Consider the following 25,603-nt stretch of genomic DNA (forward strand, 5'->3'; position numbering starts at 1 on the left):
CACACTGAAGATAAAATAGAGACAAAGATGACTTAAGCATCACACATGAAAATAACAGCTTTTTTAAAAAAATAGCAGCAATATGTGCGTTACAATAGAACTAGGCACATGAAATATACTAACAGCTTTAACATCTTACCAAATGCATCTAAAAACAATGTTTCAATTTTCTATTGTCTATGTTCAGCAACTATAACTTTTCAAATATGACAAAATTCCTCTAGCAACTATGGACGTTCCCCACTTCACTGTATTGGCTTATCCTAGGCAGCATAAAGACACATGGAAACTCAAACTTCCTAAATTTTTAGTACTAATTTGACAAACCACATTACCAAATGAATGTGATAATTTCCAGAATAAATTATACAAAATAATTATGCAACGACTTTTAAGGCGTTATTTACAAATGCTATTCATCTGTACAGATACAGAAGCAGACATAGTGATGATTCATCTGCTGTCTATTATTTTCTAGTTAAGGTTGACTTCTGTTTAATATTAAAATTCATTAATTAAAGCAAACAGTCTACTACGTGGATTGCACACATATATCAATTACATGATTCTGTAATCTATTGAGCAATAAGCATTTTACCGGAATTGTTAACATAATGAATACTAAGCAAAGACTGGGTGCATGAAACAACTTTGCCATTTGTATTTGCGCCATGATGTGATAACAGTTAGAAGAATGTATTTAAAACCTTTCTAGTTATACAAAAGAAAATGCCTGAGATGCCAATGTATGATTTTCCTAATGGAGCGTTCACATTTTAGCAGAATATCTGTTTCCAATCATAATGTTAGACCTACCCCTTAAAAAAAGGTAAGGTGAAGTCTTGTCCAGGCAGTCTCCAAGAATTGGACATAATTGACTGCAAGAAAATAAAAAGGTAAAGTCTACTCTGATTTGAGCTTGAAGCTGCTCAACTTCTTGGAAACATCCACATAGGATTTTTTTGGCAACAGTATGTGTTTGCTTTGCCATCAACTTTCTTTGGCATGTTTTTTGACCTTAACAGTCTAGCGTCCCTGATTTTTTAAAAATCAGCCAATGCATATTATTTACTCTAGCATATTAAATACGTATGTATGCATGTATGTATGTATGCATGCATGTACATACGCGTGTATTCATTCAATATGAATGTATGTATGCATGTATTCATTCAATATGGATGCAAAAGGTAAAATCACAAAAATCACTGTATGCAGAATTCTCCAAATATAGCCACTAACTTAAGCTCTGTCATCAAATTTCATTGGGATATCTCATCTGAATGTGAATGCATCATTTTTTCCTTTTGTTTTCAGTGCAGCAGGTTGTATATTAAAAAAACAATGATTATAAACAATAATGAAAGTATTCACCTCAAATATATACAACATTACCCCTAGTTTAAGCACATGAAATTATTAAGGCTTTTGATTAGGTACATATATTTAAATCTTGATTGCTATAAAATGGGAAATAATGGGAAAACTTTAGTTTTTAGTTTTTCTCTAATATTAGTTATCACAACAGTTTATAGCACTTAGCTGGCCCAGGCTAAGCAGAGCCATTAATATTAAAATACCAAAACTCAGAAGCACTTTCCAGTACCACTTTTAGAGATTAACAAATTAAAAGAATAAATTGTAGCTCTTAACAGTCCAGACCTTTAATATAATTAGCTGAAACAGTTGCTACCAGACATTTTGGCTTCCATAGATTAACATATATAATAGGGCCTCTTCCTATAATAGTAGGATGAAGGACTATTAAGAGATGTTGAGTAAGACATGGTGGGGGTGGAGGGAATAGGCAGGAGTAGAGAAATCCCAGCGAGCAATGACTTATCATTTCAGTATTTTTGCCATTAAAATAATATATGTATGTACATGCAGTTACCAAGTAGTGATCTTGATTCAAACAAAGTTTCCAAAAATTCCTAAATCTGATACAATTATTTTGGTAGCTTTTTTTCAGCTGGCTATTATTAACTATTTACTGTAAATGATTTCATATATTGTTTGCCCATTCTGTCCTTCTTTGTTTTTTAACCTATTGCCTGTAAAATAATTTATTGGGGCTAACTGGTCCACTTAGGAAAGGGAATTTAATAACATTGGTGCTACTACTGCAAATGTTACTGCAGGAAATACAACTTTAGTAACCGAGTAGTTGATGCATGGAACTCACTACCTGACTCTGTAGTAGTATTTGACCCCTATGACAATCATTAAGTGTTGTACCACATGATTCTTGACAAATGTATATTTTATTTTATGTACGTTGAGAGCATATGCACAAAGACAAATTCCTTGTGTGTCCAATCACACTTGGCCAATAAAAATTCTATTCTATTCTATTCTATTCTATCATCACCTAAACCCCAAAACTTTACCCTTAGACTATCCACTGTTGACCTCTCCCGATTCCTAAGACATCAGTAAGGGGCGTGCATAAGTGCACCAGAGTGCCTTCTATCCCCTGTCCTAATTTATTTATTTATTTATTTGACTTACATGCCCCACCCATTCTGTGAACTCGGGGCGGCTTACCACAATGTTTCTCTTTTACTAGTATTATGTACATATTATTATATCTTTGTATCCCACAAATACGTACTTGATAAAACAAATAATACACAAACAAACAAATAAATAAATAAAATTCTATTCCGATCAACCTTTCACCTAATTTCTGTCAACAGGAGAACAGAATCTCAAATGATTTGCATCTTCTCAAATGTTTTCCATGAGATGCTCTTTTCCACTGAAACATCAACTATTGGAGCTTTTGCCTATGCATGAATATATTATCTGACCATTTCCTTTATAGCTCTTATGCTTTAATTTTATACCGTTCTGGCATTATATTATTAATCATAATGCTTAGATTTTCATGCTGAAATGTTGTGCGATTTCAGACTAATGCTAAAGCAAATTTATACGAGAGAATGTGCCTCCGTGGAAAGAAATTCCTCCACATAAAAAAGATCTAGCCTATCTTTCTCTGGGTCTGCATTTTCATCGTTTGAAGGGAGGCAGCACAGAGAGAGATATTAATTAATTCCAATACAACACAAACCTTAGAAAAATGAGGTTTCATACAACATTTATAAATCAGTATCAATTAACACTGAAAGTATTGACAAATACTTTATATGGCTATAGGCTACACAATTTCCCTTTTTATAGATTTTTACCAGCTAATATCTATAATTATTGGCATAAGAACATAAGAAGAGCAATGCTGAATCGGGCCAAAGCCCATTGACTCCAGCATTCTGTGTCACACAGTGGCCCACCAATTGTACATGGGGATCTTGAGTAGAAAGAGAAGGCAAAACCCTCCCTTGACCCCCAACAAATGGTACCCAAGGGAATCCTGCCTACCTCAACCAAAAAGAAGCCAAAAAGGCTTCTAGAGTTGTTAACCTGATCCTACGCAGCTTCTGCTCTGGCAATCTCACACTACTCACCAGAGCCTACAAAACTTTTGCCAGACCCATCCTTGAATACAGTTCATCTGTCTGGAACCCATACCACATCTTGGACATCAACACCCTTGAAAATGTCCAAAGATATTTCACACTCCTCCACTCGAAACAGAAATACCCTACGAAAGCAGACTATCAATCCTAGGTCTAGAAAGCTTAGAACTACGTCGCCTAAAACACGATCTAAGTATACAAATCCAATAAATAATAATAATAATAATAATTATTATTATTATTATTGCCCACAAGATCATATGCTGCAACGTTCTACCTGTCAATGACTACTTCAGCTTCAATCGCAACAACACAAGAACACGCAAGATTCAAACTTAATATTAACCGCTCCAAACTTGACTGTAAAAAATATGACTTCAGCAACTGAGTTGTCGAAGCGTGGAACTCATTACCTGACTCAGTAGTGTCAACCCCTAACCCCCAACATTTTTCCCTTAGACTATCCATGATTGACCTCTCCAGGTTTCTTAGAGGTCAGTAAGGGGTGTGCATAAGTGTACCAGTGTGCCTTCCGTCCCCTGTCCAATTGTCTCTCTTATCTCATTTATCTTTTCTTCCTTTCAAATATGTTCACCTATACTTTGAGATCTTTTCTTCTATTCTTTTCTTTATTTATATTATTACATATCTATTCTCTTCAATGTGTATTATGCATTGGACAAAATAAATAAATAAAATAAATAAATGTGTCTAATCCTGCCTTGAAGCTATCCAGGCTGACAGCTGTCATGACCTCTTCTGGAAGTGAATTCCATAAACCAGAGGTCCCCAACCTTTTTAGCACCAGGGACCGGCTTTAAGTTAGACGAGTTTTCTACGGCCCGGTGGGGGGGGGGCTTTGGTCATATGGGGGTGGGGTTATGGAGGGGTGGAGCTTAGTGACGCAGCCCTCCACACTTCTCCACAGGGCAGGGAGAATGAGGAGGCTCCTTTGGCGGCTGGGGGCTGCCTGGCTTTGTGATTTTGACTGGGGGGGGAACTTAGGAAGGTCCTACTTCTCCCCCCCCAGCCAAAAACTCAAAGCCTATCTGCTCCAGAAACTTGGCGATCGCGCCCCACCGCCGCCGCCTCCTCCGTTTCCCCCAACGGCAAGCAATCTAAACGCGGGAAGGGCATTCCGGCGCTTCCCTTCAGCCTCAGAAGCCCCCTCGACGCTGGAGGGATGGTTATGAGGGGAGCGAGCGAGGAGAAGAAGACGTCCCACTCATCGCTCCTGAGGGAACGGGCGAGGGCGTCGGAGACCCAAAGCCCATCCTGTGTGGAGGGAGACGGAGCCAAGCGGGGCCACCCGGAGACCTTTTCCCGTCTTCTTCTCCTCGCTCGCTCCCCTCACAGCCAGCAGCCCCGCTCGCGGGGGGATGCCCGTTCGTAGCTACCAGCCCGCCAAGCGTCGAGGGGGCTTCCGAGGCTGAAGGGAAGAGCCGGAATGCCCTTCCCGGGTTTAGATTGCTTGCTGTTGGGGAAAACGGAGGAGGCGGCGGTTCTTTTCTCCTCGCTCCAGAAAGTAGGCGATCGCGCCCCACCGCCGCCGCCGCCTCCTCCGTTTTCCCCAACAGCAAGCAATCTAAACCCGGGAAGGGCATTCCGGCTCTTCCCTTCAGCCTCGGAAGCCCCCTCGACGCTGGAGGGATGGTTATGAGGGGAGCGAGCGAGGAGAAGAAGACGTCCCACTCATCGCTCCTGAGGGAACGGGCGAGGGGCGTCGGAGACCCAAAGCCCATCCTGCGTGGAGGAAGACGGAGCCAAGCGGGGCCACCCGGAGACCTTTTCCCGTCTTCTTCTCCTCGCTCGCTCCCCTCACAGCCAGCAGCCCCGCTCGCGGGGGGATGCCCGTTCGTAGCTACCAGCCCGCCAAGCGTCGAGGGGGCTTCCGAGGCTGAAGGGAAGAGCCGGAATGCCCTTCCCGGGTTTAGATTGCTTGCTGTTGGGGAAAACGGAGGAGGCGGCGGTTCTTTTCTCCTCGCTCCAGAAAGTAGGCGATCGCGCCCCACCGCCGCCGCCGCCTCCTCCGTTTCCCCCAACAGCAAGCAATCTAAACCCGGGAAGGGCATTCCGGCTCTTCCCTTCAGCCTCGGAAGCCCCCTCGACGCTTGGCGGGCTGGTAGCTACGAACGGGCATCCCCCCGCGAGCGGGGCTGCTGGCTATGAGGGGAGCGAGCGAGGAGAAGAAGACGGGAAAAGGTCTCCGGGTGGCCCCGCTTGGCTCCGTCTTCCTCCACATGGGCTTTGGGTCTCCGACGCCGCGGACCGGCTGGAAAACCCCAACGGCCCGGTCCCGGTCCGCGGACCGGCGGTTGGGGACCTCTGCCATAAACCAATGACCCTCTGGGTGAAGAAATATTTCCCTTTATTTGTTCTTGCTTTCTTATCTATGAGCTTTAGGGAGTGCCCTCTCGTCCTAATATTGTGTGATAGAGAAAATAATTTTTTTCTATCCACCTTTCTATCCCATCCATGATTTTATACACTTCGATCAAGTCACCCCTTAAATGCCGTCATTCAAGGCTGAAGAGACCAAGACGTTGCAACCTGGTTTCATAAGAGTGGTACTCCATTTCCTTGATAATTCTTATTGCCATTTTTGCACCTTTTCCAGTTTCATTATATCCTTCTTGAGGTGCGGTGACCAGAACTGTACACAGTACTCCAAATGTGGTCTCACCATCGATTTGTACAGAGGCAATACAACACTTGCCGACCTATTTTCAATCCCCTTCCTAATCATGCCAATCATGGAATTTGCTTTTTTTTTACTGCTGCTGTGCACTGGGTTGACATCTTCATTGAGCTGTCCACCAAAACCCCAAGATCCCTTTCATTGTCATTAAATGTCAATGTTATGCCTAATCCAATAGAAAAAGTAGAAAAAATATATAAATGACAAGTTTTAAAAAGGAACTTATCAAGGTGTACATATAAATAAGTTGATAATCTACTTGACTGTACCAGGCCATGTGGAAAATGGCTCAGAGAAATGGTTTCCTACAAGTTACTCTTGGTGGGTTGTACATTTGATCACAACTATGTATTTCACGGATGGCCAAGAGCCTCCTAGTTTTGAATATTGAAGAACTTATGGATGTGGTGAATTATATTCCTTGAGGTTCTAAGATATAATGTAAGTTCTAAAATCTGTTGACCAATCTACTACTTCTTGGCCCAACAATGACAGATATACTGAAGACAACCATCATGCTCACATTCCTTTTGGAAGCACCAAGGCACTTCTGGGTTGAAAGGATTGGCTGGTGACATCACCTTTCCCTGGGGGATACCCAGTTGGGGGCCCTTTTCATATCCCCAGCAGAATCTGAAGTGAATGATGGGAGGTCACTCCATCCTATGGCAGCACTTAGGTCTCAAATGCAGGATTGCTGTTTGACAACCCAGCATCTTAACCTCCATGAGCCACCGTGCTCTGGAGATAGGCCTCATTAAATGTGATGGGGCAGTATTAATCTGGAAGTTTGTATTTATTTATTTTTATAAAAACTTCACATATAAAAATATAACACTAGAGAAATAAGATACTTTTGGTTTCTAACTCTGCTGATTCCAGTCTAAAATGCAGGAGTTGTTTTGATTGTTTGCTGACAAATTCCATTTTCCTCTCCTTGTAACTCTTCTCTTGCGTTGGAGCCAAAATGAAGCAAACATAGCCAAAATTTGCCAAAGTGAAAGAACAATAAACAAATTGGAATTATTTTCTTTCAAGTGAGCTACAGTTTAAAAAAGAGGATGAACTCTACTTGTTTTGTTTTTGTTTTATTGTTTGTCCATTTCAGAGAACAATTGCCTTGAAATGGAAGTTGCTTGTCTGTGGAAACAATATACAATATACCACAATTGAGCCCAAAATTTCTGTTGCTAAGATGGTTATTAAGTGAGCTTTGCCCCATTTTACCACCTTTCTTGATGCAGTTGTTAAGTGAATCACTGCAGTTGTTAAATTAATAATATAGTTGTTAAATTAATCTGGCTTTCCCATTGACTTTGCTTGTCAGGAGGTCATTAAAGATGATCACATGACCCAGGAACTGCAAACATCATAAATATGAGTTAGTTGCCAAGTGTTTGAATTTTGATCATATGACCGGGGGGGAGGTGCTGCAAGAGTTGTAAATATGAAAAATGGCCAAGAGGCAGTTTTTTCCACTGGGGCTATAACTTTGAATAGTTTTCTAAATGAACTACTGTAAGTCAAGGACTTCCTGTATAGCAATATTGCATGCAATTCGAAGCATCTAATCATAAGATAAGTTGATCACTAGGCAGGTCATTTCATTGCACTGGGTGGCATCCAAGACATCTATAGTGACAAAAAAAGGCTAGTACCGCCTTTTAGTTAGTCAAATTATCTATTTTATGAAACAATTTGTTCCCAATCATGTTTTGTTTTGAAGGCAGCTTAGGTCAAAATCAGTGATTGGTATCTGTATTTTAAATTTTTCTGTAAGAACAGAGAATGATCCTCCTCAACTTGGTCGTTATGACATGATAATTTGGAGAAAAAGAATTATATCATGTATCTGCCCGAGTTATTTGACATACTAAGAGATATCTCACAAGGATGGCAAGTGGACCCCAGAAAGTAACAGAATGTAAATGAATGCATAAATTAATCTCTGGAGAAAATATGGTCCTCCGTGAACCCAGAAATGTAGAATAGGATTACATTTATAGAATAGACAGAGAAGAAATCCTTATAATAGATCTGGACATTACTTGGCCTCCCAACCAAAGGAAGGTGTCATCAAATCTTTTCTACATCTTAGGAGAATATGTTGTAAAAATTGAGCCCTGAATTTCTTTTATATAGGATTTGAATTTTATATGCTGCAGTTATTGAAATATTTTTCTATATAATTTTTTAAATCATGAGTTGTGGATTCCTGTGTACCCATGAAATACTTTCAGACCAATGGTGGGTTGCTACTGGTTTGGACCAGTTTGTGCGAGCCATTGGCAGACATTTGGCCCCGTTCACTGAATGGGTGATAGCCAGCTTGCCACGCCCCTAAACTGGTTCCCCAGTTGCCTCTGCTTGAAAGTGGGTGGTAAATAAGCCGCTGTGCATGCGCAAAGACTTCTACGCATCTGCAAGTGGTCAGTATCCAGGTGTGATACCCGCACTTCCAAACTGGTAGGGAAGATAAGAAAAACTCACCCCTGCTCCAGTCCAATATATCAGGAAGACACCTGATATTGCTCTCATATTTCAAGACAACAGTGCATAAAGTCCCTGGAAATTGGCAAAGATGATTCAAACAGGTATTTGATGAGTGCATAGCTTCCTATTCTTTCTTAATACTCAAGAAATGTTAGTTCTGTCAGAGATCATTGCATAACTTAAGAAATCATCAAAGTATCCAAACATTGTTCTTATCTTTACCCATTCATGGAAAGAGCGCTCCATGTTTTACTTATTCGTAAAAAATAAATCTACCACTTCTTAACATTTTTACAATTAAACACAGAGAAATACTGATGTGTACAAATAACACATTTTCTGATTGATATAACGATTTTGCATTTATACACAGCAGTGTGTGAAACAGTACTTGTTTTAATAGAGCTCTCAAGATTACATTAAATTATCAGAATAAGGATGCTACAAAAAAGAATTTCACATCATGGAACATAAAGCAAAAACTCCAAGTCTCAAACTTAGACCCCGTAAAGCAAATAAAAGCAACAAGAGAATGAATTCAATTCAGAACTTGGGTAGAAATTAATAGAACTAGAGGCAGAGAGGATGTATTTGCTGAGAAGTTGAAAAGCAAGAGTTCCTAAATCAAATAAACAATTTTGCGTACAACCTCTCAGTACACATATTCATAAAAAGTGATTCAATATATTATAAAATTTGAAAATCATTTGGACTTTGACACCCTCATAGCTTGCTTCATTCATAAGCACATCAGGCCCCTTTGTTACTAATTTACCAACTGACACAGGCTTAGCCGCTTTTAATGTTTAATCTATTATTAAAGGTTAAAATTATCCATGGTAACTCATGGCAAACGATAGGAGACTAGAATAAAAGAGAGGATGTATTCCAGCTTTTCTTTCCAAGCAGCCCAAAATGTTGACATTTTGCCAAATAAATGAAAATTGTGATGCATTTTTTAAAAAAAAAAACCTGTGCTTTAAATGACACATTACCTGATCTCTGCTCTGTTAAGAGAATATTATTATTAGGAGTCTGCCCTAGGAATGATTCCAGAGAACAATTCATTCAGGAACTAGAAGCCTACAGAAATACTGTAACACTAGATATGTGCCAGAATCGTTTCCTTTGGACTGCTCTGTAGGCATTTCATGCTTATGTTTCATTTCCTTTGTCCCTCTCTGCTCTTGACAGACACTCTGCCATTCCAGATAGGTTTCAAAGGAGTTTTACATGTGGCTGAATTTATTTACATGGCACCGGTGGCTTCCTTTCTTTCAACCCAACTCCACACTGACAGATGCAAGTGCTGCATTATGCATCTGGGGATGATTTTGGTAGTCCCGGTGCTCTCTGGAAAGGTGCGAAGGCTTCTCCCACTTACACACCTCTTAACAGCACAAGCATCAGGAGCTGATCAAACAAAGCACCGGGGGCACCTTGTTCAGAAAACTAGTGCAAACACGGCTTTCCATTATGACCTACTTATGGTAACAATACAATAGCGGAGCAATAGTGAAAGGAGGGTAGTGGTGCGCCTTCAACCCACTTCTAACCACCGTCTCAAAGCTGGGCAAAATGTCAATAAGGAATGTCAATGTCAATCTCTAATCCTCGAAATATTTATTCCTCCATCTCCCCCGAAGTGCGGAAAAACAGTTATAAGGAGCAGCAGCAGCCGACTACACCAAGGATACACGCAACGGGCAGGGGGCCGATTCAGAAAGCAAATCCTAGCTTACAATAAGATGGAAAGCGGGCATTCCCACGCTGCGAGTCTGGGAGGAAAACTGCCCTGCAACTGAATGGAAAATCGATACGAAAGGGTTAAAAAAAATTTAAAAAAAATTCTCCTAAGCACCACCTAGGAGCTCTTTCGCGGCAAGCTGTCCGGGCACCCAAACAAAAGCTTACCTTGCTCCCCAGAGCGGTTCGCAGACGCGCATGAACAGCGGGCGAGCTCCCTTTGACTAAATCCTCAGCCAGATGCTTCCCAACCCAGCAAGCTGTTCAATAGGAAGTGCACACCAACCTGAGTGCCTCCCCGCCTCCCCAGCCTGCAAGGCAAAGCCCGTCGTGAATTGCACACCTGCTCGCTCGCTTGCTCCCTCGCCCTGCGCCGCCGGCGTGGCTGTTTCCTCGACTAGCAGTCGCCCCGGGCGAGATCAATATGCGGGGAGAGGGAAGGAAAGGGGGGGGAGGCAACACCCTTATTTGGGGGGAGGGGGTCACCACTTCAAGTCCGCAGGGCAGCGGGCGGCCGCTCGAGAGAACATTGCGGGGAAGAGCCCCCCGCCGCCTCTCCCTCCCTCCTTGCCCTCAGGATGCGCCTCCGAGCGCGCGCGCCTCAGCCTGCACAAACGCCGAGCGCCCGAGAGAGACGTAGAGCGGGTCTCACGCTGCATTCCACCCTCTCTCCCGGTGAGCGGGAGCCCGCTTGTCAAAATGGCAGCTTGGAGACATTCCGCGCTCTGCTTAAAGGGAGGCGCGGATAGGCTCGCTTCTTAACCCGCGCGCGCGCGCGCTCACACCCCCTTTTTGTGTGTGGTTGTTTACTTCGCGGTAAACGTAGCATAATATTGCTACGGTCTCCTAGCCTTTTTCTCCTCATAACCCAACCCCCCCCCCCGCCCCCCAGCAAAATGGCTGGTTCTTTCAGCTCCCCTGTGGACAGCTCATTGGGTTCCATGAGCTTTCTTGTAGTCATGGCAACAACCAACGGACAGATCGCCCAAGCATGGTTGATCATGTGCAGCTCGTCCGTCCGTCCCCCCCCCCCCCTCCCAGCTCCGCTCCAGTCAACGTCGAAGGTGTAATGCGGCTGGGCTTCATTGTTACGCGGACAGAACGCGCACGGACCTTGCAGCGGCGCGCGCTTGGTCTCGCCGGCTCTAAAGCCGGGGCAGAATCCGGCAATAGTCTCGCCTTGAATAGAATTGAATAGAATTCTTTATTGGCCAATTGTGATTGGACGCACAAGGAATCTGTCTTGGTGCACATGCTCTCAGTACACATAAAAGAAAAAGATAGATAGAAAAAAAGATAGAATCATGAGGTACAACAATGATTGTCTTAAGAGTCAAATAAGCAATGAAGAAACAATATTAATAAAAATCTTAGGATACAAGCAACAAGTTACAGTCATACAGTCCTAGGTGGGAGAAAATGGGTGATAGGAATGATGAGAAAAAACTAGTAGAAATAGAAGTGCAGACTTAGTAAAAAGTTTGACAGTGCTGAGGGAATTATTTATTTAGTAGAGTGATGGCATTGGGGGGGGGATGGTTCTTGTGTTAAAGAAAGTCAGTGTAAAGCCAAATGGAAGGGTCTCTTTTCATTTTCCCTTTGCTTTCTCCTTTTCCTTTCGCCTCTAAAACTGGCCCGGGACTTTAAAAATACTTAGAAAGCCATTTTGTTCATTTATAGCGAAATGCACCTGTATGCATTAGTAGAGCATCTGAATCAGTACAATACTACAACTCCCATCCCTGATTCTAATCATGCTGGCAGGGAAGGTAAAAGGAAGAGCTGTGGAGCCCTAACCTATAGGTGATTTGCTGTTATTGAAATATCACTATCGGTAGTAACAAGGCTTTGTTCATTCAGGAAATTAATCCTAAATTTTCTAGCCTCAAAGGAACACGGCAAGAAAACTTCATCTTTTCTTTCTGCAGATCTATATATCAGAATATATTATATTTTAAGTGCCACCATTGTTTCCTAGCAAGGTTTTAATAGGTCATCACAGATAGTAGACATAGTCCAAACTGGTAATAATTTCCAAATGAGATTGGACCAGCGACATACATTAGACCAGAGGTAGGCAAAGTTGGCTCTTCTATGACTTTTGGACTTCAGTTCCCAGAATTCCTGAACCAATCATGCTAGCTCAAGAAATCTGGGAGTTGAAGTCCACATGTGATGGAAGAGCCAACTTTGCCTACCCTTGCATTAGAAAAGCCAATATCAAATGGCATCATAGTATAGATACAATTCACCATTGTACTACAATTGGTAAGTGACAATTAAGTGAGTTTTGCCCCATTTTGCGACCTCTTTTGCCACAGTTGTTAAGTGAATCATTGCAGTCATTAAGTTTCTAACATGTTTGTTAAGTAAATGTGGCTTCCCCATTGACTGTTTGTCGGAAGGTCAGAAAAAAGTGATCACAGGACCCCTGGGATACTGCAACTAGCATAAATTGAGTCAGTTGTGAAGCATCTGAATTTTGATCAGCATGGGGATACTGCAATGGTGGTAAATATGAAAAATGGTCATAAGTCATTTTTCTCAATGATATTGTAACTTTGAACTAAATGACCTGTTGTAAGTTAAGAACTACCTGTAATTCATAAAACATAGTTTATGGCTTAGTGGCATATGAGAACACAACCACTCCATACAATTCAAGAAACCTTGGTAGAAACAAATACTTCTATATTATGTAGGAAGCCAGTTTCTTCCACAAAAATATATAACAATCTCTAACACTGCTAAAACGCTGAGGCAAAGCGGAGATATTTGTGGGGAATCTGAGCAATGTGAACATTTGTAGAACATATTGGAGCAGTCTTTCTCAACTGATCCAACTTAAAGACTTCAACTCCCAGAATTCTCCAGCCAGTATCTGAAAGTTGCTGAGGTTGAGAAGCACTGTTTTAGGGTACTGAAAATCTTCATCCAGCTATACAGAGAAACATTGAGCAGTCCTTGCAGCTAACCCTTTAATTTAGATCCCAAAACAGTGGTCCTGCTATCTTATGTAATTTGAAAAATGAAATGGAGAAGGTCTTGGTGTTTTACAAGTTTTAAGTTAGATTTGTTGCTGATTAGACAAAAATGCAAATATCCTCTATTTGTGATGTCAAACGTGTTTATAATATAGATACTGTACTGACTGCAAATATCACAATCCCACTATGCTAAATAAAAACGGTCAAAATTGAGGTTGACCGCAGGTGAATTCATCACTTTTAATTTCTGGGTAAAAATAAGCTATTGTGAGCTTTAAATGAACAGCATTTAAAGATGCTTTTATTTTTTGTTAAAACATTTATTAAAATATTTTATAAAATTTAAAAGAACAACAACATCATAAAGAAAAGTAAAAAAGAAAGAAACTGTAAAATAAAAAATGAAGGATAAAAAAGAAATATATATTTTCCATTGTATTTTGCTTAAAGGACAAAAGACAGGCAAAACTTGAATTCTTTGTTTTATCTTTATCCATGTTTTATGATGTCATAAATGAACAATATATCACATGGTTAGAAGCTATGGTAGATAACAAGAACTTGATGATGAGGTGATGATATATCATTTAACCTTTTGTCTCTTTTTGAATGAGGGCTAACCTGGACATGGTTACTTTTATTGTTCTCTAGGATGAAAAAAATTAGGCAACATTTGCAATAAATATGTCAGAGAATTGATTGGAGAAACACTTTGTGCTACATATTCAGAAACTACATAGTAAAATAGAAACTTTTCACTGTTTAAAAGACAATTTTGGATTGGAAGTTAAGCCATGAAAGTTTAGTGTGCTGTCCTGTAATTTATACATAAGTGGAATCTACTTCACGTAACAGTAGCAAAGATAAAATGGAAAAAACTCAAATTGCAAATACTCACCCCAATTTCATGAAAGAAATATTTATTTCTCTGGCTTCTTAAGATAGTGTATAGAAGCTTCCCAGTTTAATTTTCCTAAAAGCCCTGTGAGAGATAATTGGAACTGAGAGACAATGCCCAGACCAAAACTTACCCAATGGGGTTTTGAGTTTCTTTACCAGTCCAAGTTGAAGTTGTTAATTCCTATGAATAAATACATAGAATATAGAATAATAGAGCTGGAAGGAACCTTGGAGATGTTCTAGTATCTAGTTCAGTCACCTACCCATAACTTCTGGAAATAAGCTATTCCACTGATTAACCATTGCCATTGTTCACCAATTTGTCCTTAATTCTAAAGAAAATTCTCAATTCTCATTCATTCTCTCATTAATGACCTTCTACCAATTACAGTACTTCTTAATACTGTATATCCTCAGGTGCTCTGAAGAATGGTTGGCCCACTTTTTCTCCATGACAGCTTCTCAAACACTGGAAGATTGCTATCATATCACCCCTAGTCCTTCTCTCTGTTAGACTAGACATATCTCATTCCCTTAATAGTTAATTAATCATTCATTAATCATATGATTTAGCCTTTAGATGTCTTATCATTTTTGCTACTCTTTTCTGCATTCCTTCAATAATAAATAGTAATAATTTATCTTTGGTAATACATGCACCCAGGGGTGGGCTACTGCCCGGATGGGAGGGAATGCGGTGGGGTAGCGAAAATGGAGCTCCATCCCAGAGCACCCAATTTGCACTGAAAGATGTTGAAAGAAAATGCATAAGCCACGGCCACAGTGTGGTAGTAAAAATTTTGGTAGTCCTTCACTGAATGCACCCCAATATGCAGGGAAGGGTGTTGTCCAATGGCTCCATAATTTTATACGATCAATCTCATTAACAATGGTAGAAAATACTGATATGGAAATAGGTTCTGAAGTACACTTTGTGCATAGGATGTAAGGCCGAAGCCATTGTTCTGAGTTAGAGACCTTGGCCTGCCACAAGTTAAATAATACTGTGGGAATTGGGGAGGGGTGTTTGCATGAGAGGGAAAAATACTAATCACAACAAAGGTCATCCTTTGTTCAGCACCTGCCGGAAGTATAGGGGAGAATCATGGACGTTGAGAGAACTGGAGTGGTCCATGTGATGAACTTCTGGGTGTGCGGACAATTGATGAACCTTAACCTAGGTGGAGAACTGTAAAAAAAGTTAGTATCGGGTTGACTACAGTTTGTAGTCAGCATGCTCTGTTAATAAATTGGAACTTGGAAGAAGGCCTTCCATCGCTCTCCCACTATCCAGTCAGAACTGATGAAGTTTCTTGAATGAGAGGGAAAATGTCTTCAAGGAAAAAGGAAGTCCAATTGCCTTTTGAAAAAGCACTTTTGAGACAACCATGACCTGGATGACTGAAAGTCTCAATAGACACTTTCTGCATACTGTACAGTTTCTAAATTAATTGCAGTGAGTGGTATTTATAAGTGATGCAAAGTAATTACATGTCAGTAATAAATTGTAGAAATTGCTGCATGAATATATTCCAGGCAACATTTGAGTCAGCTACAAAATTATCACATTGTCCTAAGAAAAGATTCAAACTGGTCAGAGCATATATGCCATGGTTCAAAAGAGAATTTCATTCATAATATTTGACATGTTTTCTGTCTGAGGATGTAAGGGCTCTTTTCTTTTTCTTCCTTTTTCTTTCTTTTTCAAGAATATTTTAATTGTTTGTAAACAGTATGTTACTATCCAGTTTTAGATAATGAAAATATTCATCATTTCAATGTTTGGTGTGCCCTCCAAAACACACAAACTAGATTAAGATGCATAGCAATTATATTGACATTTACTCAGAAGAAGGTTAAATTATATTCAACACATTTTACCCCAAAGACAATATGCAAAGGATTATCGCTTCCAAAAAGTGTATGGGAGCTAATACTGACATCACTGCAGTTCTTGCAGAGTCTTTTTAGAGGTTTGTATGGGGGAGAAAAGTACTCGAATAATAGGAAATTAGGAATTTTTTTGATGTAGAAAAGCTTTGTTCTATACACTTCTTAGAAGTATTATTTTATTTTTAAATGTATCTGTTCTGTCTGGGTTTTCCCAGACCTCAACACCAACTGAAAAAACAGCCAGACACTCTGGTAAAAGCCAAAAGTATTTTATAGCTGGAAAAAATAAGCACAAAGGAAAACCTGTCTTCACAACAGACAGGCTATAATACGTTACAGCAGGGTCCTGATGTCCAGTCAATACCACAAGCTTCTTGCTGGCACACCCCCCCAAGGTTTCAATAGTCCAAGGCACAAACCAGGATTGTAAGCCACCAAAGTTCACAGACAGGTCTCACGAATCTCCAAGATAAAACTCCACAAGCCAGGAAGGGTGGGTCCGCCTTTTATCCTTTCCCAAGAGCACCACACCCAAACCCAGCTGTGACCTCTAATGCTGGAAATACTTAGCCAATTGAGTCCGTCTCTGATTAGCTCTCCTTTGTCGCATATCTATGATGTCTTGAGCATTTTCCCCTAAGGAATCCAGGCTGCTTGCTGGGGAGAGCTCCCCCTGGTGGAACTCTGGCTGTCCTTCTTCTTCAGCCTGGGATTCCTCTTCCTCGTCAGTCTGCACCTCCTGTTCCTCAGCCTCTCCCTCTGAGCTGGAAACCGACAGAAGGTCAGCCATTCCCGGAGGGGTCCCAGACTGAACCACAACAGTATCTAACCTATTTACTCAGCATTTACTAAAGCAGTCTGGCAGTGTGTCAGCCTCTTCTTTTCCTCTTCACCTAGTTGCCTCGGCTGTCATAGTAACACAGAGGGGGGGGAGGTCAATTAATTGGGACGGGGGAAGTGTACTGGTGAGTGCCCTGTTTGAAGTTTCAAATATTGCTAGGGAGGAATTTTACTCATCACTGCCTGGTACAGCTAGGCGGCAGGGACTTGTTTACAGCCTGCTCAAGGTCAACAGCTTCAGTGGCTCAGATGTGGAAGGCCAAATAGCCGGCGCGACATCCTGGGACATGGGGATTGGATGGATGGCCTGGGGGGGGGCGGTCACTTAGGAAGGTTTGGGCTTTCTTTGCATATGCATCTTGCGTGCCTTTTGCCTCAGAGCTTGCTTTCCTTTTATTGCTATCATTTCTTGTCTAGTAAAAGCTGCTCTAAACTCGACTGCAGGAAATACGACTTTAGTAACCAAGTAGTTGATGCATGGAGCTCACTACCTGACTTTGTAGTATCATCACCTAACCCCCAAAACTTTACCCTTAGACTATCCACTGTTGACCTCACCTGATTCCTTAGAGCAGGGGTCTCCAACCGCCGGTCCGCGGACCGGGACCGGGCCGTTGGGGGTTTTCAGCCGGTCCGCGGCGCCAGGGCCCCCTCGGCCTTTCCGCGCTGCCCACCGCCCGCCCGATTTGCCCCCTCTGCTCCTCTGCCACCTCCTGCCTTTCACCGCAGCTCCTCCCGCACCCGGAACGCACGCCCTGCCCGCCTCACATTTGCCGAGAGGACTTTCGCCCCGGGCTCTCAGCAAGGGGGCTGCATGAGAGGCGGGGCCGGCGGAAGGTGATATTCAATGTCGGGGGCGCACGGGCGGTTTTGCGCGCGCTCCCTATCTCCCTGCTAGCCCACTCGGAATACTGTATTCAAAATAAGAAAAGCCTTCGCCGGCAAAGGCTTTTCTTATTTTGAATACGTATTCCGAGTGGGCTAGCAGGGAGATAGGGAGCGCGTGCAAAACCGCCCGTGCGCCCCCGACATTGAATATCACCTTCCGCCGGCCCCGCCTCTCATGCAAACCCCCTTGCTGAGAGCCCGGGGCGAAAGTCCTCTCGGCAAATGTGAGGCGGGCAGGGCGTGCGCGCGTCACCGCTGAGAAGAACGGAGAGAGAACGAGAGTGAGTGAAAGCAACAGACAGCAAGATAGAGAGAAAGTGAGAAAGAGAGAGTGAGAGAAAGGGGGGGAGAGAAAGAGATAGCAAGAGAGAGAGAACAAGAGAGAGAAAGAGCGTGAGAAACAAAACAAGAGAGAAAGAGTGAGAGAGAGAGAAAGCAAAAGAGACAGAAAGAAAACAAGAGAGAGAAAGTGAGAAGAAGAGAGAGAAAGAGGGAGAGAGAGAGAGAAAGAGGGAGGGGGGAGAGAGAGAAAGAGAGGGAGAAAGAGAGGGAAAGGGGGGAGAGATAGCAAGAGAGGGAGAGAGAAAGAGAGAGGGAAAGGGGGAGAGAGGGGGGAGAGAAAGAGGAGATAAAGGAAGAGGAGAGAGAGAAAGGAAGAGAAAGAAAGAAAGAGGGATAGAAAGAGAGAGAGAGTGAGAGATGCTCAGTGAGCCTTTCTTTGAAGTTGCCTTTCTTTCTTTCTTTCTCTTTCTTTCTTTCTTTCTTGCTCTTTTTCTTTCTCTCTTTTACCTTTCCTTCCTCTATTTCTTTTCTTTCTCCTTCCTACCTTCTTCCCTCCCTCCCTCCAGTCCTTCCTCTCTTACTCTCCCCTTTCATAAGTTTCCTTGCTTCCTTCCTCTGTTCCTGTCCCTTCCCTCTTTCCTTCTTTCTTCCTTCCTTCCTTCCTTTCCTCCCTTCCTTTCCTCCCTCCATTTCTTGCTTTCCTTTTCCTTCCTCCCTTCTTTCCTCCCTCATTCCCTTCTTTCACTCCTTCCTCTCTTACTCTCCCCTTTCACACCTTTCTTTGCTTCTTTGCACCCTTCTTCTGTTCCTGTACCTTCCCTCTTTCCTTCCTTCCTTCCCACCCTCCGTCCATTCATTCACCCATTCCTCTCTTGATCGCCCCTTTTACGGCGCCGCTGACAGCTAGCTCCCCCCCCCCACCGGGCCATGGAAAACTGGTCTAGCTGAAAGCCGGTCCCTGGTGCAAAAAAGGTTGGGGACCTCTGCCTTAGAGGTCAGTAAGGGGTATGCATAAGTGCACCAGCGTGCCTTCTGTCCCCTGTCCTAATGTCACTCTCTCTCTCTCTCACTGGTATCATGTATATAAACATTGTTATATATGACGGTCTTGGTATGTTTGGGTTTCTTCCCGTGTAGGATTTGGAAATTTCTGGCGACGTTTCAATGAGGTCCCACTCATCATCTTCAGGCTGGTGTTTCTGTTCTCGTTCTAAGGCGAACACTGCGAGACATAAGCTGCCTTCCTTCTATAAATACTGGTGGCTGGGTGTGGTTTGATGGCTCAGCAATTGCCTGCTGGGTAGAAACTTCCTGGTGAGTCAGTGGGGTAACATCTGGGGTCGTTGATGTAGCTGAAGTATGCTGATTAGTTAATGGTTGTTGATTAGGCGTGATATCCTGAGTAGTTGGAGCTTGCAGGCTACTTGATTGTTTTGCAATATGTGTTCTGAGTCTAGTTTCTGTTTTTATGGCTGGGTTACGTTTGAGGGCTGGTTTCCAGATGTCTGGTAGGCGGGAGGTATCATCCCGCTTGTTCATATTTTGGGGATGTTTTTCTATCTCGATGGCTTGTTATATATTTGTATACTATCAATACATACTTGACAAAACAAATCAATAAAATAAGTAAATAAATAAAGTAATCATCTATATCAAATGGAGTTGGGGGTTTTCTTTCCTGGACTTTGAATGGAAGCATACCTGACATAGTGAACAGATACGCCATCACTCTACTAAACAAATAATTCCCTCAAAACTGTCAGACTTTCTACTAAATCTGCACTTCTATTCTACTAGTTTTTCTAGTTTTTCTCATCATTCCTATCACCCATTTCCTCCCATGTTGACTGTATGACTGTAACTTGTTGCGTATATCCTAAGATTTTTATTAATATTGCTTCTTCATTGCTTATTTGACCCCTATGACAATCATTAAGTGTTGTATCACATGATTCTTGACAAATGTATATTTTATTTTATCAAGAATAGTCCTAAAAATGCGAGTTCCAGGTACATACGTGAATGATGAGGCAGCAGCCATCTCGATCACCGGAACATAGAAACTTTAATAAAACCACTTAGCTTTCGTTAGCGTGCTGCTAACTTCGTCAGAGTTTTAAAATGCCGTGGGAGACAAACATCTTTATAAAGCATTACTCAGTCTGCTCATTGCCCGCGTCACGGGGCCACACCCTTCCCTCCCCCCTGCGGTAAGCCTAATTGTGGGCTTAATCATGCTGGCTGAAGGGAGATCTACCTCTTTTGCTCGTGTTTGTTGCCTTTTTCCCTCCCCAAGGGAGGGGGTGGAATTGTGAGGCTTAATCCTGCTGGCTGTAGGGGGACCTGCCGCTTTTACTCGTGTCTGTTGAGAGCATATGCACCAAGACAAATTCCTTGTGTGTCCAATCACACTTGGCCAATAAAAATTCTATTCTATTCTATTCTATAAAAGTAACAGTCTTGTTACCAGGAATATAGGGGCCACTCATCTCTCAGTGGGAGGCTATTTCAGGGGAAAAGGCAGAGGCCATACAAAGCATGCTTCTGAGAACCCATCAGGCAAATGAATGGCCCAATTTAATTGAAGACTTGAGTGTATTTGCCATCTTTGAGTGAAGTACACTTTGTACAGACAAATATACAAAGTACAGCATGTTAAAAAACGTCATAGTTGCCTAAGTGTATTAGAAATATATGTGCTTTAATATTTGCATCATATAAGTATATGTATTAAAATGATTCTTAAAATGATTTATAATATGGGACTTTTTACTCTGTTGTATTTAATTTTTTTATATAAAGCACTTGTTTTGCATTAATTTACCATAAGCAGTAGTTACAATTTTTGACATTAGGCAAACCTTAACAGTTATCAGTTTCATTTTGTTCCTCACTTATTTTTTTAAGATAATATTTTATTAAAAAAATGTAAAAGGAAAATAAAAATAATTTGAAGTAAAAAAAAGAAAAAAATGAAAAAGAAAAAGGATACAAAGAAGCATCTTCCTGCTGTACCTTTTTTGCATCAGGTATAAGCACAATTATTAATTTATCCTTACTGTTCAACTTTACTCTTTTTGTAATCTATCATGTTTAATGATGAAAACCATAAATCATACATTCATTTTTTTCCATTTCATACAACAAGCCTATAAGAAATCTGCCCTGTCTAAGGATGGATCCCAGCCAGCTGTCTCAAATATCTAATGGGTGTATGTGCTTCAGCTGCTGTGTGTTTGATTTTTGTTTTTATTTCATTCTCACATATTTACATACTTTAATCCTTAAATCAACCAGAAGATAAACAAATGAAAATAATTTCATATACTTCCATCACTCCTCAATATAACCGAAACAACTATACATTTATTTTTTATAAACAGGGCTAGGCCTTACTTTTTGAATAGGTCATATTTTATGGGGAAAAACAGTAGTGTCATAAATAAAAATATACTAGGGCCATAATGGTTTAACCATAGATTATTGAATAAACTATACTAGGGGTTTAAACACTGCATTAAGCCATGGAACATGATCTACAAAATAAGTGGCTATGCAAAGCTCTAAGCCCAAATCAAAGAAAGTACATTATGACTTCTATGATGTGTGACCTTAAATCTATTTTGGGTTGTAGGGAACAGAAGAGTTGGATTGCTTGCAATTGTTCTACTGCAACTGATTATCTGTGTAGGTTTCCTATTCCCTGAGAATGTATGTTCTATGTTTTCTAAAGCAGAACTACCAATAATGATTCCTACCTCCCCAAACCAAGTTTTAAAAAAGTATCCAAGGACAGCCAACATATTTGACATTTCAGGCAAAAATCCCAGACACAATAATTTTTGTACCTTTTCTTGATATCCCAAATTAGCTAACTGAGGTGATTGCAGGAAACCATGGGGTTTCCCCCCCCTAAAGGCCATTTAAGAATTGCATTGCTTATTTTTAGCGAAGCTTCGGCTGGCCTGCTAATTGCTCTTGGTTAGTCCACAAATAGCCAAATCAAACTTCTGCATTTGGCAGAAATTCATAATCCAGTACTGTTCAGCTCCCTTCAAATTTGTTTGCTGGGACCGCTAGGCTACTTTTTAATGATTGCACAAGCGCAGATGCAAGCTAATTTCTGGTCTAATGTTGTCAGCAATGATATCACTCTTCCTTTGAGGACAAAAAGGGCAGACTTTTTTCACAGCTTGTCTCCAGACAGTTACATTTTCCCACTCATTATGTGCTATTCCAGATGATGGCTTCCAGTTGCTACATTCTTATGTCAGCAGAACCATCCAATTCTACTCAGATGTATTAGTAAATACGAACCAAAATTGTTATAAATGAATAAGCTGCACAAACCAATTATCCTGCAATCCAGCAGGTATGTTTATTAAGTTCTGATACCAAAACTACTCTATGTATAAAGCATAATGCTTTATTTTGTTTTGATTGTATGTACATATGTTTCTTCTTTCTTCCTTTCTTTTTATTTTTTTTCTGTCAATATCATGTTGTTTCTTTTTTTAATGTAAATAATTAATAAAGATTTTTTTTCCAATTCTACTCAGATGAAAACTGCAGTACTCTTCATCACCAACTTAGTTCTAAATTGCTTCTCTTGTTGATTAGTTTCCACCCATTGCTTCTTGTCCTACCCTCAGGTGCTTTGGAGAACAGCTTGACTCCCTCTTCTTTGTGGCAACTCCTGAGATATTGGAACACTGCTATCATGCCTCCCTTGTGTTGGTTTTTTGGCACTACTGGCTCATATTTAAATGGTTATCCACTAGGACTCCAAGATCCCTCTCATAGTTACAGAGTGAGATCTATTATTTTTTAACTCCTTAAGTTGAAAGAAGTATGTTTGGAGTGCATCATTTGGGAAAAGATGGCATAAATTGAAGTTCCCAAAGAAGAGTCTGAATTATAATCTTGTACCTCATTAGATGCCGTTAATAGCACCAAAAGTTAAATGGTATTGAAAAAAATAATTGATTCAGCTTCTATATTTAATAGAACAATGAAAATGGACATATGTTTGACTAATTATGACAAATAGAATAGTGATTTGTTTGACTTGCAACATTTTTTTTCATTCATAAAATGTATGGAGATATGGAGATGTGCCTTGCATGTTTTTATGTCACGTGGCATTATTAGAGTGCGCTTAAATGCAACTATGTTCTTGAAGTTAACACATACATTACTAAAATATGGTTTTTAGGTTTATGGATGAATCTTCCATTTACTCAAAACTTGGGTAACAAAATATCAAAAGTTGTTTTGGTTAACATGGTTGGGCCATTTCACTTATTTGCAAATTAATTACAAGACAGTTTGAATTACATTTTAAGCACCTAAGAATTGGTTCACTTCAGATTTGTAAGACTTCTAGGAAGCATTTTTCTTCTAGGAAGCATTTTTTTAAACTTAGCAACATTTAAAATCAAAGTACAATTGCTTAGTAGAAATGGAATCAATTTGGAAGTATCACATGATTAATAAGTAGCTTATCCAGACTTTGCAGGAATGTGGAGATGGCTTCATAAAAGGAAATAAACATCCACAGTTTAATTATTAAAAGTCTTCAAACAGCATAAAGGATGATTATGATTAAAGAACCTTCATTTTAATATTGATATTAAAGATTTTTCCTTGTTAGAAAATTTTAAAATGTATAACAATGATAGAATTAGACCATATAGTCAGTTTCAAAAATAGGCAGTAAATGACTTCAGTCATTCTTGTTAAAGTATAAATACCAGTGAACATCATACTTGGATAATGTTAATGTCTGGTTGACAACAGGACTATAATTGTCAGCTTGATAAGGAGCTGATCAGCTTATCTTTAACATTCTTTTCATTAAGAGGTCATTGTTCCTTTGATTCTCTGAAGTGCAACTATTCCTGATCTTTCCAAAAAAGTTTTCATCAAACTATATTAATAACTTTGACCTTACTCATGGTTTTAAGCTAATAGCATTGTAGCATTTGAGTTATTTGGAAAAACAATTCCAAACATTGGTATTTTGTTCTCTCTCCCGGCATTTTATCATTTGGCATCTCGAATTCTTAATAAAATATCTCTTACTCCAATGTAGTTTCTTCCTGATTCTAACTTAGCATAAAATCATTTCTAAGATTTAAAATAGTTTTCATGCCATAAACAGACACAAAATAACAGGAGGCTATACCTGTTCTCACAACAAATTCTGATGGATCTCTACTTTTAATGACCACAAGCAGAAACTGTCAGGCCTGGAAGCATCTTGGGCACTGGATCTTCAGGCCTGCCACATTTAGTGCTGTAGGAAACAGGGAATGTGGATTGTAAGGAGCTGGGGAAATATATAGTCATAGTAAAATTTCTCTGAGAGTCAAGGACACTTTACTCTGCACATTAAGGGGTGTGGCTGAGAGACATCTCCAGTTGGGATGGTGCATTGATTAGACCATGTGATGCACATGTGGGTGCAAGGGATAGGACTTAGACTTTCTTTTGGGTGGGGAAAACCTGGAAGCTTTCAGATTCAGGTTTTCCCAGATGCACCATATCTAATAAAATGGAACTTTGAGGAAAGCTAGCCTCGGAGTTTTCTGTTGTTATGGTGTTACTTGGAACCCTGAGAGAAACAGTATGTTGAAAATTTAAGTATAAAATGTGAATTGATTGCAAGCCAATATGAAAGATGCAGCAAAAGAAATCAGCACATTACTGGTTTCTAGCTTATACCTGTTGACACAATAATTATGGGGATTACTGCTTTTTTTTTTTTTTAAACCATTGTTCTTGTGTGGCAGTATGTATTTATCATTCTAAATACTGTATTTGTCCTTGAGCCTTTACTACAACAAAAAAATCTTACAATTCCTAAATCAAACAACAAAAATACTTTAAAATTGCAATAGGCATATTAACTTATGTTACCATATAAACAATAATTTTCATAGTAATAGCAAAAGTCAGATTTGATCTGTTTTAAGCTCTGTAAACTTTGTATTCTTTAATATTTCTAGATAATGTCTAATTGAAAAACAACTTGTCTCTATTTCACCTATGGCAAAGCTACTATGTTGAATTGGTAATATTTACAATTGAAAATTAATATAAGAAGATAATGGCTAAATCATTTATAGATTTGAATACTGTAACCAGTTTTGGTCCCCACAATGTAAAATAGATGTTGAAACTCTAGAAAAAGTACAGAGAAAAGCAACAAAGATGATTAGGGCACTGGAGGATAAAATATATAAAGAACAGTTACTGGAATTAGGTATGCGTAGTTTAGTGAAAAGAAGAACTAGGTGTGACATGAAATCTCAAGAGTTGCCACAAAGAAGAGGGAGTCAAGTTATTCTCCAAAGCACCTGAAGGCAAGATAAGAAGCAATGGATGGAAAC

General features: G+C 40.4%; 1 protein-coding gene across 1 annotated transcript in view; it reads right to left on the reverse strand.

Annotated features, from left to right (window-relative positions):
• Positions 1-10,791, reverse strand: part of SORBS2 (sorbin and SH3 domain containing 2) — a 203,065-nt gene extending 192,274 nt beyond the window's left edge. Inside the window, exon 1 of the mRNA XM_070757535.1 lies at positions 10,588-10,791. The gene's annotated coding sequence lies outside the window, so the exon portion shown is untranslated. The remainder of the gene's footprint in view (positions 1-10,587) is intronic.
• Between the last annotated feature and the right edge of the window lie 14,812 nt (positions 10,792-25,603).

This window comes from Erythrolamprus reginae, chromosome 7 (assembly GCF_031021105.1).
Source record: "Erythrolamprus reginae isolate rEryReg1 chromosome 7, rEryReg1.hap1, whole genome shotgun sequence".
Lineage (NCBI taxonomy): Eukaryota > Metazoa > Chordata > Lepidosauria > Squamata > Dipsadidae > Erythrolamprus > Erythrolamprus reginae.